This window comes from Ornithorhynchus anatinus, chromosome 12, assembly GCF_004115215.2.
Source record: "Ornithorhynchus anatinus isolate Pmale09 chromosome 12, mOrnAna1.pri.v4, whole genome shotgun sequence".
NCBI classification, from domain to species: domain Eukaryota; kingdom Metazoa; phylum Chordata; class Mammalia; order Monotremata; family Ornithorhynchidae; genus Ornithorhynchus; species Ornithorhynchus anatinus.
In genome coordinates, this window is record NC_041739.1 from 9819382 (window position 1) to 9836123 (window position 16742).

The 16742-nt window shown below is 50.1% G+C and overlaps 1 long non-coding RNA gene across 1 annotated transcript in view; it reads right to left on the reverse strand.

Moving 5' to 3' along the window:
• Positions 1–15822: 15822 nt before the first annotated feature.
• LOC114815516 overlaps positions 15823–16742 on the reverse strand; it is a 160270-nt gene continuing 159350 nt past the window's right edge. Inside the window, exon 4 of the long non-coding RNA XR_003763301.2 lies at positions 15823–15906. This is a non-coding gene — a long non-coding RNA (uncharacterized LOC114815516). The remainder of the gene's footprint in view (positions 15907–16742) is intronic.

Consider the following 16742-nt stretch of genomic DNA (forward strand, 5'->3'; position numbering starts at 1 on the left):
CGCCACGTTGTAGGAGAAGCGAGTGTGCTTAGGATTAGAAAGTATATATCGCCCATCAGTAATTCATAAAAAAATGTATTTTCGAAGCCAATAGACCACGTGGAAAAAAAGCAGCTCACTTAGAATGAGCTGAGTTAAAAGTAAACGTAAGCATAAACAACCTAAAATTGAGATTTGCAATGACGGTAGAACTCGGGCAAGTCACAAAAGCAGGCTTTTATTTTAAGGGATTTGAATGAGCCCTCGTTTTAGCTGCGGGAGATCTGGCCGAAATAGCTACAGAACAGCCCCGATCGCTTCTAACCGTAAAGGGAATTAAAGGCTTCCTTTGTTCAATTTCCCTTTTTCCCTTCTATCTTTCTGAAGAAGAAATGGAACGGTCAGGCCCCGCAGAGCGACGGATCACTCTAAATGGGTCTGAACTAGTCCAGTAATAACTTCCGAGTCTCGACACATCGGGCCCTTCTTGTCTACCAGAGCGGCGGAACGGTCTTCCTTAACATCGAGAGAAAGGTCACACGAGTTTTAGCTTGTCAAGATGCTCAGCCTCTTTAGGTCCTGAATAGAAGGCCCAATAAACAGGGAGGCTGAAGGGAGTCCTGCCTCGCCTTCCCTCCTTAAATCTGACGGTGACTCTCCCCCCATCTCCTCCAAGAAGCCTTCCCAGACTAAGCCCCACTTTTCCTCTTCTCCCACTCCCTTCGGCGTCTCCCTGACTCGCTCCCTGTATTCAACCCCCAGCCCCACGGTACCTGTGTCCATATCTGTCATTTATTTAGATTAATGTCTGCCCCCCCCCTTTCATTCATTCATTCGCTAGTATTTATTGAGCGCTTACTATGTGCAGAGCACCGTACTAAGCGCTTGGAAAGCGCGTTGTGGGCGGGGAATGTGTCCATCGCCGTACTCTCCCGATACAATGCTTAGTACAGGCATCTGCACGCGAGAAGCACTCAATAAATATAAATATGATGGAATGAGCGAAGGAATGAATGAGTCCAGCCGGGTGCCTCCGGAAATCGAACTCCCAGAACCTGGGGGTTTTCTAGGATGCTGAGGGAGAGCCCATGAACTGTACTGAACGCTGAAGTGGATCCAACCAAATAATAATAGCGTCGGTATTTGTTAAGCGCTTACCATGTGCAAAGCACTGTTCAAAGCGCTGGGGTAGATACAGGGTCATCAGGTTGTCCCACGTGAGGCTCACAGTCTTCATCCCCATTTTACACATGAAGTCACCGAGGCACAGAGAAGTCAAGTAATTTGCCCACAGTCACACAGCTGACAAATGGCAGAGCGGGAATTCGAACCCATGACCGCTGACTCCCCAGCCCGGGCTCTTTCCGCTGAGCCACGCCGCTTCTCTATCGACTGGACCAAATCGACTGGACACGGTCCCGGTCCCACGTGGGGCTCACAGTCTCAATCCCCATGTTGCGGATGAGGTAGCTGAGACCCAGAGGAGGGAAGTGACTCGCCTGAGGTCACACAGCAGGCAAGAGCAGGATTAGAATCCAGGTCCTTTAGACTCCCGAGCCCCTGCTCTATCCGCTGGGTCATGCCGCTTCTCGAATCCAACCCGTTCGACCGGTCAACCGATGGTATTTATTGAGAGCTTTCTGCGGGCAGAGCACGGCATAGAAGAAGTGGACGTCTCACAGTTCTTTTAAAGACGTTTATGGCCTTCCTTTGGTGATTCTGTCCGGCTGGAGAAGGAAGCTTTGACCTTATTTTTGATTGGAGTGGGAAGGGGAATCTGGGAAATACCCTCAGCTAGCCTGCCGGGAGAGAAAACCCGATTTTTGCCAGCGTAAGGTCAGGACCGTTTTCATCGTCATCCTCATCACCACCGGTAGTTCCGAGTATCCGACAAAATTGCACAGGCTTTTCAGGTTTTCATGCCCTCCCTTCACTTGCAGGAATCTTTGTCCTGCAAATCAGAATTGACAGGAAGCTTTCCATCTTGCTCCACTTCACCGTGCCCTTTGAAGTGTAGTCTAGGCGCAACCGGCTTGTCGGAGACATTCCTCGAATAAATTAGGCGGGATAACTGGAGCGAGGCCATCTATTGAGAAGCAGCGTGGCTCAGTGGAAAGAGCCCGGGCTCGGGAGTCAGAGGTCACGGGTTCTAATCCCGGCGCCGCCGCTTGTCAGCTGCGTGACTGTGGGCGGGTCACTTAACTTCTCTGGGCCTCAGTTCCCTCATCTGTAAAATGGGGATTAAAGGCCGTGAGCCTCACGTGGGACAACCTGATTCCCCTGTGTCTACCCCAGCGCTTAGAACGGTGCTCTGCACGTAGTAAGCGCTTAACAAACTCCAACATCATCATTATTACTATTCTTTTCAGCGTTTAAAAGAGAAGGCTTTGGGGTCCCAGTTCACTGCAATTTTTAAGTCTTAATGATCGAGCACAACGGAAAACACCATCTGGGCCGTTACACAGTAAACAGAAAAACAAAACGGGCCCAACGCCCAGTGAAATCAGCCCTGCCCGCTACTAGGAGCAGGAACAAGAAGAGGGAACAGAAAAAGAGTCCAGAGAGAGGAGGGGGATTGGGTAAAACTGACAGGGCGAAGAATGTCGATAAAGGTCTCCTCCTGACATCTCAAACCGGATATTCAGTGGATCGTCCGGCAAGTTCAGAATGGAACCCAAAGAGTGACAGGATGGAAGAACGCTGAGTTAAAAGGAGATCAGGTGGATTCAGATGAACGGGTCGGAACTCAGCAACCCTAAGGAAAGGTGAGTGAAGCGAGGTCACCTAGCGGATAGAGCACGGGCCGGGGAGTCGCGACGCCTATCCCGCCGTCGACCCCCGGGCCACCTCCTCCAAGAGGCCTTCCCAGACTGAGCTCCCCCCTTTTTCCCTCTGCTCCCTCTACCCCCCGCCACCTTTCCGCAGCTAAACCCTCTTCTCCCCCCGCTTTTCCCCCCTCTCCTCCCCCTGTCCCGTCCCACCCCCTCAGCACCGTACTCGTCCGCTCTTCTCTATATATCTTCATCACCCTATTTATTTTGTTTAACGAGATGTACATCACCCTGATTCGTTTTATTTGCCATCGGTTCTTATGAGATGTTCTTCCCCTTGACTCTGTTTATCGCCTTTGTTCTCGTCTGCCCGTCTCCCCCGACGATTAGACCGTAAGCCCGTCAAAGGGCGGGGACCGTCTCTATCTGTTGCCGATTTGTCCAAGCGCTTAGTACAGTGCCCTGCGCATAGTAAGCGCTCAATGAATACTATTGAATGAATGAGTGACCTGGAGTCTAATTCCAGGGCTGCCACTTGCCTGCTGGGTGACCTCGGGCAAGTCACTTCACTTCCCTGTGCCTCAGTTACCTCACCTGTAAATTGGGAATTAGGACTGTGAGCCCCACGTGGGGCACGGACCGCGTCCGACCCACTCGGCTTGGATCTACCCCGGCGCTTAGAACAGTGCCTGGCCCATAGCAAGCACTGATTAGACTGTAAGCCTGTCACTGGGCAGGGATTGTCTCTATCTGTTGCCTGATTGTATATTCCAAGCGCTTAGTATAGTGCTCTGCACATAGGGAGTGCTCCATAAGTACTACCGAGTGAACGAAATACCACAAGTGTTGTTAGTAGTAGAATAGAAATCAAATGACGATGTTCATCGTTGCCCTGCCTGGTGAACCGTTCTGAGGCCATTACAGCCTCAGAGAGGTGAAACTGTAAAACCGGACGATCGAATGCAGTGGACCTCCTCGATGATACCAATGAAAACAAAACTAATGGATTGTTCACATTCGTTTCTTCCTAAAATCTACTCGGTCTCGTGGTTCGGTTTTATGGCATCCGTTAGCGGCCAGTAAAGCCAGATTCACTGCAGTGGAAAAGCTGATCCTAATGGTAGGGCTGCTTTCAGGCATTTAAATCATCGATCTGACATTCAAGGACTTATTTTTTTGTCCTTTCACCCAAGGTAATAATCCAGAAGAAAGAGTAGATTGGTTGGTAAATCTGCAGTTTAGAGGTCAGGAGGCTCAGATTCTCATTTCCTTCGATTACTAAATTGCTATCAGTTTATTTCTACGTCTCAGGATCACCACCTACAGAAGTGGAATAACAACGTTATCTCCCTCCCAAGAGCACTGGGAAAATTGACCGTATAAAGTATGGAAGCAGCGTGGCTCAGTGGAAAGAGCCCGGGCGTGGGAGTCAGAGGTCATGGGTTCGAATCCCGACTCTGCCACTCGTCAGCTGTGTGACTGCGGGCAAGTCATTTCACTTCTCTGGGCCTCAGTTACCTCATCTGTAAAATAGGGATTAACTGTGAGCCTCACATGGGACAACCTGAGGACCCTGTGTCTACCCCAGGGCTTAGAACGGTGCTCTGCACACGGTAAGCGCTTAACAAATACCAACATCATTATTATTAAATGTGAAAATTTTAAAATAAAGCAGAAACCCCAAATGTTATGTTTCTGTACCGATCGAAGAGGTCTGACGCCGAAACGGGAATAAAAATATAACTCCAATTTTTTGTATGGTATCTGTTGGGCGCTTACTAAATGCTGGGGTGGATACAAGCAGATTGGGTCGGACGCAGTCCTCGTCCCAACTGGGGCTCCCGGCCTTAATCCCCATTTTACGGATGAGGAAACCGAGGTCCAGAGAAGTGACGTGACTCGCCCGAGGTCACAAGACAGACGAGTGGTTGAAGCCGGAGTAGAATGATGATGACGATCCCGATAACGATGGCATTCGTTAAGCGCTTGCTACGTGCCGGGCACCGTACTAAGCGCTGGGGTGGATACAAGCAAATTGGGTCGGACACCGTCCCCGTCCCAAACGGGGCTCCCAGCCTTAATCCCCATTTTACAGGTGAGGAAACCGAGGCCCCGAGAGGCGAGGTGACTTGAATAAATGCTATCGAATGAACGAATGAACGAACTTGCCCAGCGTCACGCAGCAGACAAGTGGCAAAGCCGAGACTAGGACCCGGGTCCCCTGACTTGCATGCCCGGTGCTCTTTCAACTGGGCCCTCCGGGAGATTCTAAGTTCCGCCAGACTGTGAGTCTTCATTCAGTAGTATTCACTGAGCGTTTACCACGTGCAGAGCACCGTACTAAGCGCTCGGAATGGACAGTCCGGCAACAGATAGAGACGATCCCCGCCCGACGCCGGGCCCGCGGTCTAATCACCTAAGCCTACGCGAGTGAGCTTCGGTTGACACGGCGACAGGTAATGTGCGACATCATAGACGCCTATCGGGTACGTGCCCCATCGGTTGGGCAGTGATCAGGGGAAGGGGGACAAACCCTAAGAGGGACAGTTGGGGTGGGGAGACAATGGGTGATGTCACAGACCCAAGGCGGGGGAGGCCAAAGGCTGCGGTGACTTCCGCCTCGTGATGTTCAGGGGAGCGCAGGGGAGCGGTTCTATTCGACTTGGCCCGATTAGACCGTGAGCCCGTCTCTGTCTGTTACCGACCTGTCCATTCCAAGCGCTTAGTACGGTGCTCTGCACATAGTAAGCGCTCAATAAATACTACTGAATGAATGAATGAACAAGAAACATAGGGAGAATAGCAAAGTACTGAAGAGGAGGGCACGGAGGGAGGCCGGCGTTGTGGCGACGGGGTTGGGCTCGGTGGTCGACGCTCACGGGAGAGAGATTGAGAGGCACGGACGCAGGGGAAGGGCGACAAAATACAAGTTTACCCAGCTGGACCTCCTCAGCGTGGTCGCGGCCCAGCGGCGACGAGCGGAGACAGGAGAAATTAGAGCCCAGTGGAGCCGCCGTCCGCCGAGCCCGGACGACTTCCCTTCCGTCGCCACGGTCGCCGTCGCCACCGTCGTCCTCGTCACCGGTCGGTCCTGCCAGGCTTCTTATCGGGGGCCGGACCGAACCCGCGAGCGGGGAATGTGTCTTTCTAGCGTTACTCTGTTACTCTAATGTTACTCTAATGTTACTCTAATGTCACTGTCTGTACTCTCCCAAGCGCTTAGCACGGGGCTCTGCGCACAGAAACCGCTCGATAAATCCGACCGACTGACCGGAGATGTGCTGGCACGGGCGGCGGCCCCTTTGGAGTGTTCCAGAAATTAAAGACCACTGAAATGTCCCCCTTTAAGGTACGGATGTATCCGCCATCAGATCTAGGCTTCGATCCCAGGCCTGCAGAAAACCAAGGTCCAGTCGACCTCCGTGAATGGCTAGGAGTTCCCGAGAGCCTTACAAAGCAATACCGAAATACGAACGAGTCTATTTAAAATGTTTCTACCCTTATGCCCATCTGGAAGTCCTGTCGAGAAAATGGACCCGCTTTGTTTCCGAACCGACACGCGCCGTTATCGAACTCGGGGTTCGAAGACGAGCGGCCGTCCCGTTGGAAGGATCTTAAGGTCGTCGTGGGCAGGGAATGGGTCGGTTTATCGTTGGATTGGACTCTCCCAAGCGCCTTAGTACAGTGCTCTGCCCCCGGTAGGCGCTCAATAAATACCACTGAATGAATGAATTCTTTTTAGGCTGTAAATTGCTTGAAGTCAGTTTCGTCGTTTAAATCCCGCGAAGAGCGTCACGACGTACAATGTCTCCACGGTCCACTAGATGCCACTCATTGCCTGGGATGAAAATGGTAGAAGCGGCTGCCTTATTTACGAGTTCTGGGGAATTATCTGCCCCTCCAGAGGCAGGGACAGGCCTTAATATAGAGAAATAAATGAGATTCTTCGGTATTAAGTCACTTGCGACAAACGTTAATATACCTAAATAAATGAGATTTTTCTGTTTTAAGTGATTTGAGCGGGAGGAGAGTGCACCATCTGAAGACAGCCGGGGTAGGTGCCCAGACTACATCTCATTCATTCATTCGATAGTATTCATTGAGCGCTTACTATGTGCAGAGCACTGGACTAAGCGCTTGGAGTGGACAAATCAGCAACAGATAGAGACGGTCCCCGCCCACTGACGGGCTTTCGGTCTAATCTCGTGACCCTCCACTCTCCCTTTCGACCCTCGCTTAGCTCTTCCAACTGAACACAACCCAGCCACCGCACAGTTAGCAACCGATCGACGATATTCATTGAGCGCTTTCATTCATTCATTCGACAGTATTTATTGAGCGCTTCCTATGTGCAGAGCACTGGACTAAGCGCTTGGGAGAGCACCATATAACAACAGACACGCTGCCCACTACGAGCTTACAGTCTAGAAGGGGAGACAGACATTAATATAAATTACATTTAGGTACGAAAGTGCTGTGGGGCTGAGGTGGGGGGATGAATAAAGGGAGGAAGTCGGGCGGCGTGGAAGGGAGTGGAAGAAAGGGAGAAGGGAGTTTAGTCAGGGAAGGCCTCTTGGAGGAGCGGTGTCTTCAAGAGAAGCAGCGTGGCTCAGTGGAAAGAGCACGGGCCAGGGAGTCAGAGACCATGGGTTCGAATCCCAGCTCCGCCGCTCGTCAGCCGTGTGACTTCGGGCAAGTCACTTCACTTCTCTGTGCCTCAGTTGCCTCATCTGGAAAATGGGGATTCACCGTGAGCCCCACGGGGGACAACCCGATTACCCCTGTATCTACCCCAGCGCTTAGAACAGCGCTCTGCACATAGGAAGCGCTTAATAAATACCAACATTATTATTGAAGAGCACGGGCTAGGGAGTCAGAGACCATGGGTTCGAATCCCAGCTCCGCCGCTCGTCAGCCGTGTGACTGTGGGCAAGTCACTTCACTTCTCTGTGCCTCAGTTGCCTCATCTGGAAAATGGGGATTCACCGTGAGCCCCACGTGGGACAACCCGATTACCCTGTATCTACCCCAGCGCTTAGAACAGCGCTCGGCACATAGTAAGCGCTTAACAGATACCAACGTCATCATTATTATTATGATAGCTCACCTCGTCCACTCTCTTCTCCTCCCCCGTCCCCCTTCCCCCTCCCTCAGCTGAGCCCCCTTTCCCTCTGCCCCTCTCCCCCTTCCCCTCAGCACTGTGCTCATTTCTATATATTAGTTATTATCCTATTTATTTTGTTAATGAGGTGTACATCCCTTTGATTCTATTTATCGTGATAATGTTGTCTTGTTTTTGTTTCGTTCTGTTCTGCCCTGCCGTCTGTCTCCCCCGAGCCCGTCACTGGGCAGGGATTGTCTCTATCTGTTTCTGGATTGTCCATTCCAAGCGCTTAGTACTGGTGCTCTGCACATGGTAAGCGCTAAATAAATACTACTGAATGATACGTTGACACCCACGGAAGTGACGGTCGAAGCAGTCTAAGGATCCAGACGGAAAGAAACTCGGGTCACCTCACCTTTCTGTCAGGCTAAGTTTAAATGCTGACTAAATCTTTGTTTCCATCAATCAGTCGCGTTTGTTGAGCGCTTAACTGTGTACAAACGCTCGGGCTGTAGCGTGGCTCAGTGGAGAGAGCCCGGGCTTGGGAGTCAGAGGTCATGGGTTCTAATCCCAGTTCCGCCGCTCGTCAGCTGTGTGACTGTGGGCAAGTCACTTAACTTCTCTGACCCTCAGTTCCCTCATCTGTAAAATGGGGATTAAAGGCTGTGAGCCTCATGTGGGACAACCTGATCGCCCTGTATCTACCCCAGTGCTTAGAACAGTGCTCTGCACCTAGTAAGCGCTTAACAAATACCAACATTATTAGTATTACAATACAACCGAGTTGGTAGACGCATTCCCTGCCCACAGGGAGCTACAGTCTCATTAAATTTAGGATCCCATTTCTTCCTCTCCAAGAAAATCCACACTTTTCCCATCAGTAAAAGCATCTGAGCAATAGGGTTCACCTTTCCGGTTCTTTCCAAACATCAGATAATGAAATCCACCAGCCAGTGGGCAATACCCATCTGTCCTAACAATTCCTAACAATTTAATTAGTTGATGTTTATAAGCAGTCTTGGAAGGATTAAGAGGTGCTGCATAAGGGCGGAGAGGAAAGTATCCCTTAAAGGGAGCAGTGGTAAACACACTTAAGGTTCATCTTCATTGTAACTCCACAGCTCTTAGCTGGACTGCATAGGCATCGCTTGAAAATTTTTGATGGATAAAGTGGAAAAAACAACCTTAAGAAATCCTAGGGAGAAAACCCCAAGGGACTAGCACGAGGCAGTGTGACCATTTCAGGCCCTCTCAGAACTCTTAACGACTCAGATCGCCAAACAGGGCAGTAATTCCCTAATGAGGCCAACCAAAGTATCATCAGAGCCCAAAGCAACTCCCTGTGGTTTTCGACTGAAGAAATAAATCCAGAACTTCCGCAATAAGCAGAAATAGTAAATAAAGCGCTCAGGGACTCGGAGGTGAATAAATAGCGTGTTGCTGAGTAACTGGAGATGAGTTATTCCCTCAATTGACCCACTTCCTGCATTAAGTATTCTAAAACAGTACCCTCTGCGCAACAAATTATACGCTAGGATCCTCTCTAACCCTGTGGTATTTCAGTCAGTCGGTCAGTCGTCGACACTGATTAAACGTCCTCTGCGTAGCCAGCTCTGTAACCATCGCTTCCCTCCATAATCCTCCTCTCACCCTAGCGGACTTCCTGAACCGAATGGGGTTCGGGTTATAAAGGAGGGAGCATATACTACTCTCATCTGAGCAAGGAAAAATCCTCTCAAGACACCTCTGGGTTAGAAAATGGCCTGGAACTGGGAAAATGCAAGGGAAATGTAGTTTAATATCTCAGTCTCCAAAGGCGCGCCTTTCCTTGTATTCATTCGGTCATTCATTCAATAGTATTTATTGAGCGCTTACTATGTGCAGAGCACTGTACTAAGCGCTTGGAATGGACAAGTCGGCAACAGACAGAGACGGCCCCCGCCCTTTGACGGGCTTACGGTCTAATCGGGGGAGACGGGCAGACGAGAACGATGGCGATAAATAGAGTCATAGAGGGGAAGAACATCTCGTAAAAACCGATGGCGACTAAATAGAATCGGGGTGATGTACATCTCATTAAACAAAATAAATAGGGTGATAAAGATATATACAGTCGAGCGGAAGCGGACGAGTACAGTGCTGAGGGGCTGGGTCGGGAGAGGGGGAGAAGGAATTAGTGGAGGGGCCTGGTGATCCCGATCAGTTCATGCACTTCTGAAAAGCCTTAAGGAAAAGTCACTCCTCAAAAGGAGCTATTCAACTCTCAAGTGATTTCCTTCCTTCCATCCATGATAAAACAATCAATGGTATCTATTGAGCACTTACCGCGTGCAGAGCACGAAACCTAAGTGTCCGGGAAGACGCCACGCAGTAGAATTTGTAGGCCTGACCTCTTCCCGCGGGCACTTTACAAGGGAGGACGGGCATTTTAAAAAAAATTACGGCGAGATGAATCGGGAGAGGATATAAGGCGGTCCGAAGGACCTGGATTCTAATTCCAGCTCCACCACGTGTCCGCTGCGGGATCTCGGGCGAATCGCTTCGCGTCTTTGCGTCTTGGTGACCTCGTCTGTAAAATGGGGATTAAGAAGGGAGCCCCACGTGGCACGGGGACTGTGTCCAACCTGATGAACTGGTATTCATCCATTCAATAGCATTTATTGGGCGCTTACTCTGTGCAGAGCACCGTACCGAGCGCTCGGAACGTACAGTTGGGCAACAGATAGAGACAACCCCTGCCCGTTGACGGGCTTACGGTCTAATCGGGGGAGAGATCGTGGGTTGGAAACCCGGCTCTGCCACTCGTCAGAACAGTGCTTGGCCCATAGTAAGTGCTTAACGGGAATTATTATTACATAAGGGCTGCGGGACCGGGGTGAGTATCAGAGTGTCTCCACAGAGAGCGTAAAAGGAGTGACCGCTACCTGGAATTGTCAATTCTTGCAGATCAAGGAGGGAGGCAGGAAGTTCATTTAAGACCCACACCTACGGGTAATACCATACAGTGGCAGGACTCCAAGTCCTGTGGGTGAAATGAACGTTTGACAACCGATTATGTAAGCGCAGGACAGAAAAGCAACACGGAAGCGGCAAGGCCAGAGACATCACCCGGTCCGTCGGTTCAACGCGTCCGCGTCGCTGACCCGAAACCCCGGTGCGGTTTAACCGTCGTCCTCTAGCCCCCGGTGGATTGAGTGACGGGCAAATAATCCCGCGCCCCCCCCATATCTCCTGGGAGAAATGCTGCAGAGTGCTTGGTACGTAGTACGTGCTCAGGCGGGAAGCAGCAGGGCACAGGGGATAGAACACGGGGCCGGAAGTCCGAAGGTCATGGATTCTAATCCTGACCTTGCCATTCGTCTGCTGTGTGACCTGGGGAAAGCGACTTCACCTCTCTGGGCCTCAGTTCCCTCATCTGTCAAATGGGGATTAAAACCGTGAGCCTCACGTGGGACGACCTGATGACCCTGTATCTACCCCAGCGTTTAGAACGGTGCTCTGCACGTAGTAAGCGCTTAACAAATACCAACATTATTATTGCCATTATTATTATTATTATTAAGGACCAGGAGACCGACAGGGGAGCGTCGTCGGTTTCGGTAGGCCTCTAAGGGCTGGGGGAGGAGGGGAAGACAAAGGATTCTACCATTTGCAGTACAATAGTGTTGTTTTTTTCCAGTAGTAGGGCTGGGTTCTCACCTGGCCAACAGTTGTAAAACGATTAGCAGGGCTATCGATAGATTGTAAACCCCTTTATGGGACTGTAAACTCCTTGTGGGCGGGGAACACGGGTTTAATCTTCTATTACAGTCTCCCTGTGCCCTGCAATCAATCCGTCAATGGCATTTATTGGAAGCAGGATGTCCCAGTGGATGAAGCGTGGAGCTGGGTGTCAGGGGACCTGAGTTCTGACCCCGGCTCCACCCCTTGCCTGCTGGTTGACCCTGGGCAGATAATAATAATAATGTTGGTATTTGTTAAGCGCTTACTATGTGCCGAGCACTGTTCTAAGCGCTGGGGTAGACATAGGGGAATCAGGTTGTCCCACGTGGGGCTCACGGTCTTGATCCCCATTTTCCAGATGAGGGAACTGAGGCACCGAGAAGTTAAGTGACTTGCCCAAAGTCACACAGCTGGCAAGTGGCAGAGCCGGGGTTCGAACCCATGACCTCTGACTCCAAAGCCCGTGCTCTTTCCAGTGAGCCACGCTGCAGATCACACCTCTCTCTGCCTCAGTTTCCTCAACTGTAAAACGGGGGTGAAATAAATACCCGTTCTCTCTCCTATTAGACCTTGAGCTCTATAATAAGAATGTTGGTATTTGTTAAGCGCTTACTATGTGCAGAGCACCGTTCTAAGCGCTGGGGGAGATGCAGGGCCATCAGGTTGTCCCACATGACAGTCTTAATCCCCATTTTACAGATGAGGGAACTGAGGCACAGAGAGGTTAAGTGACTTGCCCACAGTCACACAGCTGACAAGCGACAGAGCCGGGATTCGAACCCACGACCTCTGCCTCCCAGGCCCGGGCTCTTTCCACTGAGCCACGCTGCTTCTCCAATGTGGGCCAGAGACTACGTCTGACCTGACTGACTAGTATCTGCCCGGGCTTAAACACAGTTAGCGCTTAACAAAAACCATAAAGAAATTACGGACCACTGTGTGCAGAGCACTGTACTAATTGTTTGGGAAAGTACAATTCAGTAAAGTTGATAGGCAAGGTCCCCGTCTCCGAGAAATTTACAGCTATGGTAGGTGCTCAACAGATCATGATAGCATTTATTAAACACTTTACTCTGTACTAAGCAGTGGGGTAGAACGGAGCTGATCAGGTCACACACAATGCCCGTCCCACATGGAGCTCACAGGCTAAGAGGGAGGGAGAGCGGGGGTTTTATCTCCATTTACAGATGAGGAAACTGAGGCACACAGGTTAAGTGGCTCGTGGAAGGTCCTGCAGCAGGCATGGGGCAAGGCTGGGACTACTAGAACTCGGGGCCTCCCGATTCTTAGTCCCACGCTCTTTCCGCTACCCCGCCACGGAGCGATTGAGGAGAAGAGAGGAGTCAGTCGGTCCATCGTATTCACTGAGCGCTTACTGTGTGCAGAGCACTGTACTAAGCGCTCGGGAGAGTACGACAGTAAACAGACACCTTCCCTGCCCACAGAGAGCTGACAGCCGAGAGGGGGAGACCGTTATTAACAGAAATCAATAAATTACAGATACGGACAGAAGCGCTGTGGGTCCCGCTCCGCTGCCCACCTCCCTCCCAAGACTGGACGTGGATTGTTCGGAAACTCCCGCCTTGCGCTCGGAAATTTCTCATTATCAACTACCTTCCTCGTCCGGGTAATAGAGGAGATTCGAGACGCCGGCTTTTGAAAACGGAGCCGGCTCAGTGGTCTAATGTAGCCACTCGTCTCATTCGTTCGTTCAGTCGTATTTATCGAGCGCTTACCGTGGGCCAAGTACTGTACTAAGCGCTTGGGAGGGTACTATATTCCCTCTCCTGTTTATCGATTCTATTTATTGATTCTTTATTTATAAATATGTATTTATTATTATTCTACTGATTGACTGATTCTATTTATTGCTATTGTTCTTGTCTGCCTGTCTCCCCCGATTAGACCGTAAGCCCATCGAAGGGCAGGGACTGTCTCTAACTCACTTTCCAAGCGCTCAGTCCAGTGCTCTGCACATAGTAAGCGCTCAATAAATACTATTGAATGAATGAATGAATACTATATAACAGTAAACTAAGCTAAGAAGCGGAGCAGATTCCCTCTCAGTGGCATGAAGAATGACAAGGCAGCGGAATGGAAGGTCCGGGGTGACAGATGGATATCGATTTGTGAGACGCTCCCTCCGGCTGCTGCGGCTGAAAGGTTAAGCCTTTGCAATTTCTCCTTTGTTCTGACATCTTCGGGGTGACCAGCGGATTCTAAATCCACCTCCTTTCATTTTCACATCTGGTGGTCGAGACCCCGTCCAGACCTGGTCCAAATCTGAAATTTCTGGATTCTATCTATTGCTCTTGATACTATTTATTACTATCTTGATTCTATTTATCGCTATTGTTCTTGTCTGTCCGTCTCCCCCGATTAGACTGTAAACCCATCGGAGGGCAGGGACTGTCTCTATCTGTTACCGATTTGTACGTTCCAAGCGCTTAGTACAGTGCTCTGCACATAGTAAGTGCTCAATAAATACTATTGAATGAATGAAATGGCCAATCCAAACCTGCGGGCCCAGCAGCGTGGCTCAGTGTGGAAAGAGTCTGGGCTTGGGAGTCAGAGTTCATGGGTTCGAATCCCGGCTCTGCCACTCGTCAGCTGTGTGACTGTGGGCAAGTCACTTAACTTCTCTGGGCCTCAGTTCCCTCATCTGTAAAATGGGGATTAACTGTGAGTCTCACGTGGGACAACCTGATTATCCTGTATCTACCCCAGCGCTTAGAACAATGCTCGGCACATAGTAAGCGCTTAACAAATACCAACATTATTAATACCCTCACCGAAGCATTCTTCATCACACAATATGATCTCTCTCTCTCTCTCTCTCTCTCTCTCTCCTTTTTTTTTTAATGGTACTTGTTAAGCACTTACAGGCCAGGCACTGTAGTAAGCACCGGGGTAGATTCAAGATAATCAGGTGAGATACAGTCCCTGTTCTGCACAGGGCTCAATCAGAGTCTAAAATGGAGGGAGGAGGCTTTAATCCCCATTTTACAGATGTGGTAACGGGCACGGAGAAGTGACTTGCCCAAGGTCACACGGCATGGCCCAGCGGATAGACAGAGAAGCAGCGTGGCTCAGTGGAAAAGAGCCTGGGCTTGGGAGTCAGAGGGCGGGGGTTCGAATTCCGGCTCTGCCGCTTGTCAGCTGTGTGACTGTGGGCAAGTCACTTCACTTTTCTGTGCCTCAGTTCCCTCATCTGTAAAATGGGGATTAACCGTGAGCCTCATGTGGGACAACTTCATTACCCTGTATCTACCCAGCGCTTAGAACAGTGCTCTGCACATAGGAAGCGCTTAACAAATACCAACATGATTATTAGTAGTATTACAGATCACGGGCCTGGAGTCAGAAGGAACCGGGCCCTAATCCCGGCTCCACCAAGTACCTGCTCTGTGACTTTGGCCAAGTCACTTAGCTTCTCTGCACTTCGGTTTCCTCATCTGTAAAATGGGGACTAAGACCGTGAGCCCCGTGTGGGGCACGCACCGTGTCCAATTCGACGTGATTAGCTTATAACTACCCCAGAACTTAGTACAGTGCCTGGCACATAGTAAACGCTTAACAAATACCATTTAAACAGAAAAAGGGGACAGAAATGAATTAGAACCCAGGTTCTCTGACCTCCGGTCCCGGGCTCTATTTGGCCACAGTGCTTCCCCGGTATGGAAAATGTACTTTTATGAGGAAGAGAAACCGCTTTCGAGGGAGCGGTTCGGACCCTCCAATACGGCACATTCTCTGATATCAGTGGAACTTCCCAAAGGAAACATCCATAGCGCCAAGATGACCAGAGGGAATGAACGTTGACAGCGGAAACACTTCAGGCGAGTAGGAGTAAACAGTGACACAGACCATGTGCAGACATTCTAGTTGATTTTGGGTAAAACTCAATCCCATTTCAGAATCCGACCCCTCTAAGTAGCTCTGTACTTCAAAAATCAATTTTCGTTGTCGTTGGCCAGACTAGAAAATTCGAAGACGTTCGAAAGAGTCAGACTGTTACTTTCTTTAACCCAGAAGAAAAAAAAAAACTGGGATTTCCCCTTTACCACAGCCAGCTGTTACAGTCATTGTGCTTTCCTGGGAGATTTTCTTCAATTATCCCCCTCCCGTCCCAAAACACATCCCCTCGTTTCCAGAAGAAACATAATCACAATGTTTTGTTGGCTTGAGTGAGCCGTGACTTTACACGTACCACTTAACACGCTACTACAGAGCAAAAAATTTAAGGTTTATTATGTGTGAACGGTAGCTTGTGGAAACTTTCCGTTATTGCGGCCGAAGAGCTTCATTTCGATGCAGGTTCTGCTTTGCCTTCAGTTACAAACGAGAAAAATTGGCTTGTCTTTTTTCTGTCATTCTTTGCCCCGACACAAATGTTAGCCCCTCCTTAAATTATTGATCTTCAGTCGATGTCGTAAACTGATCTCCCAGATCTCTTGGGACGCATGAGCCCGGTAACGCCTAATCCTGAGTAGGATTGACATGTTTACCCAGCTAGGAGCTGAGTCTTGAAAAACTGTCCCATTTCAATCCTCCCTCCCGAGGTCCGGCTGACAGAGAAGCAGCGTGGCTCAGTGGAAAGAGCCCGGGCTGGGGAGTCGGAGGTCATGGGTTCGAATCCCTGCTCTGCCACTTGTCAGCTGTGGGACTGTGGGCAAGTCACTTCCCTTCTCTGTGCCTCAGTTCCCTCATCTGTGGAAGCAGCGTGGCTCCGTGGAAAGAGCCCGGGCTTGGGAGTCGGAGGGCAAGGGTTCAAATCCTGGCTCTGCACTTGTCAGCTGTGGGACTGTGGGCAAGCCACTTCACTTCTCTGTTACCTCATCTGTAAAATGGGGATTAAGACTGTGAGCCTCACGTTGGACAACCCGATGACCCTGTATCTCCCCCAGCGCTTTGAACAGTGCTCTGCGCATAGTAAGTATTTAACAAATACCAACATTATTATTATTATCCCCAGGCACAAAGAATGAATAATAATGTTGGTATTTGTTAAGCGCTTACTATGTGCAGAGCACTGTTCTAAGTGCTGGGTAGATACAGAGTAATCAGGTTGTCCCACTTGAGGCTCACAGTCTTAATCCCCATTTTACAACTGATGCACAGAGAAGTTAAGTGGCTTGCCCAAAGTCACACAGCTGACAAGCAGC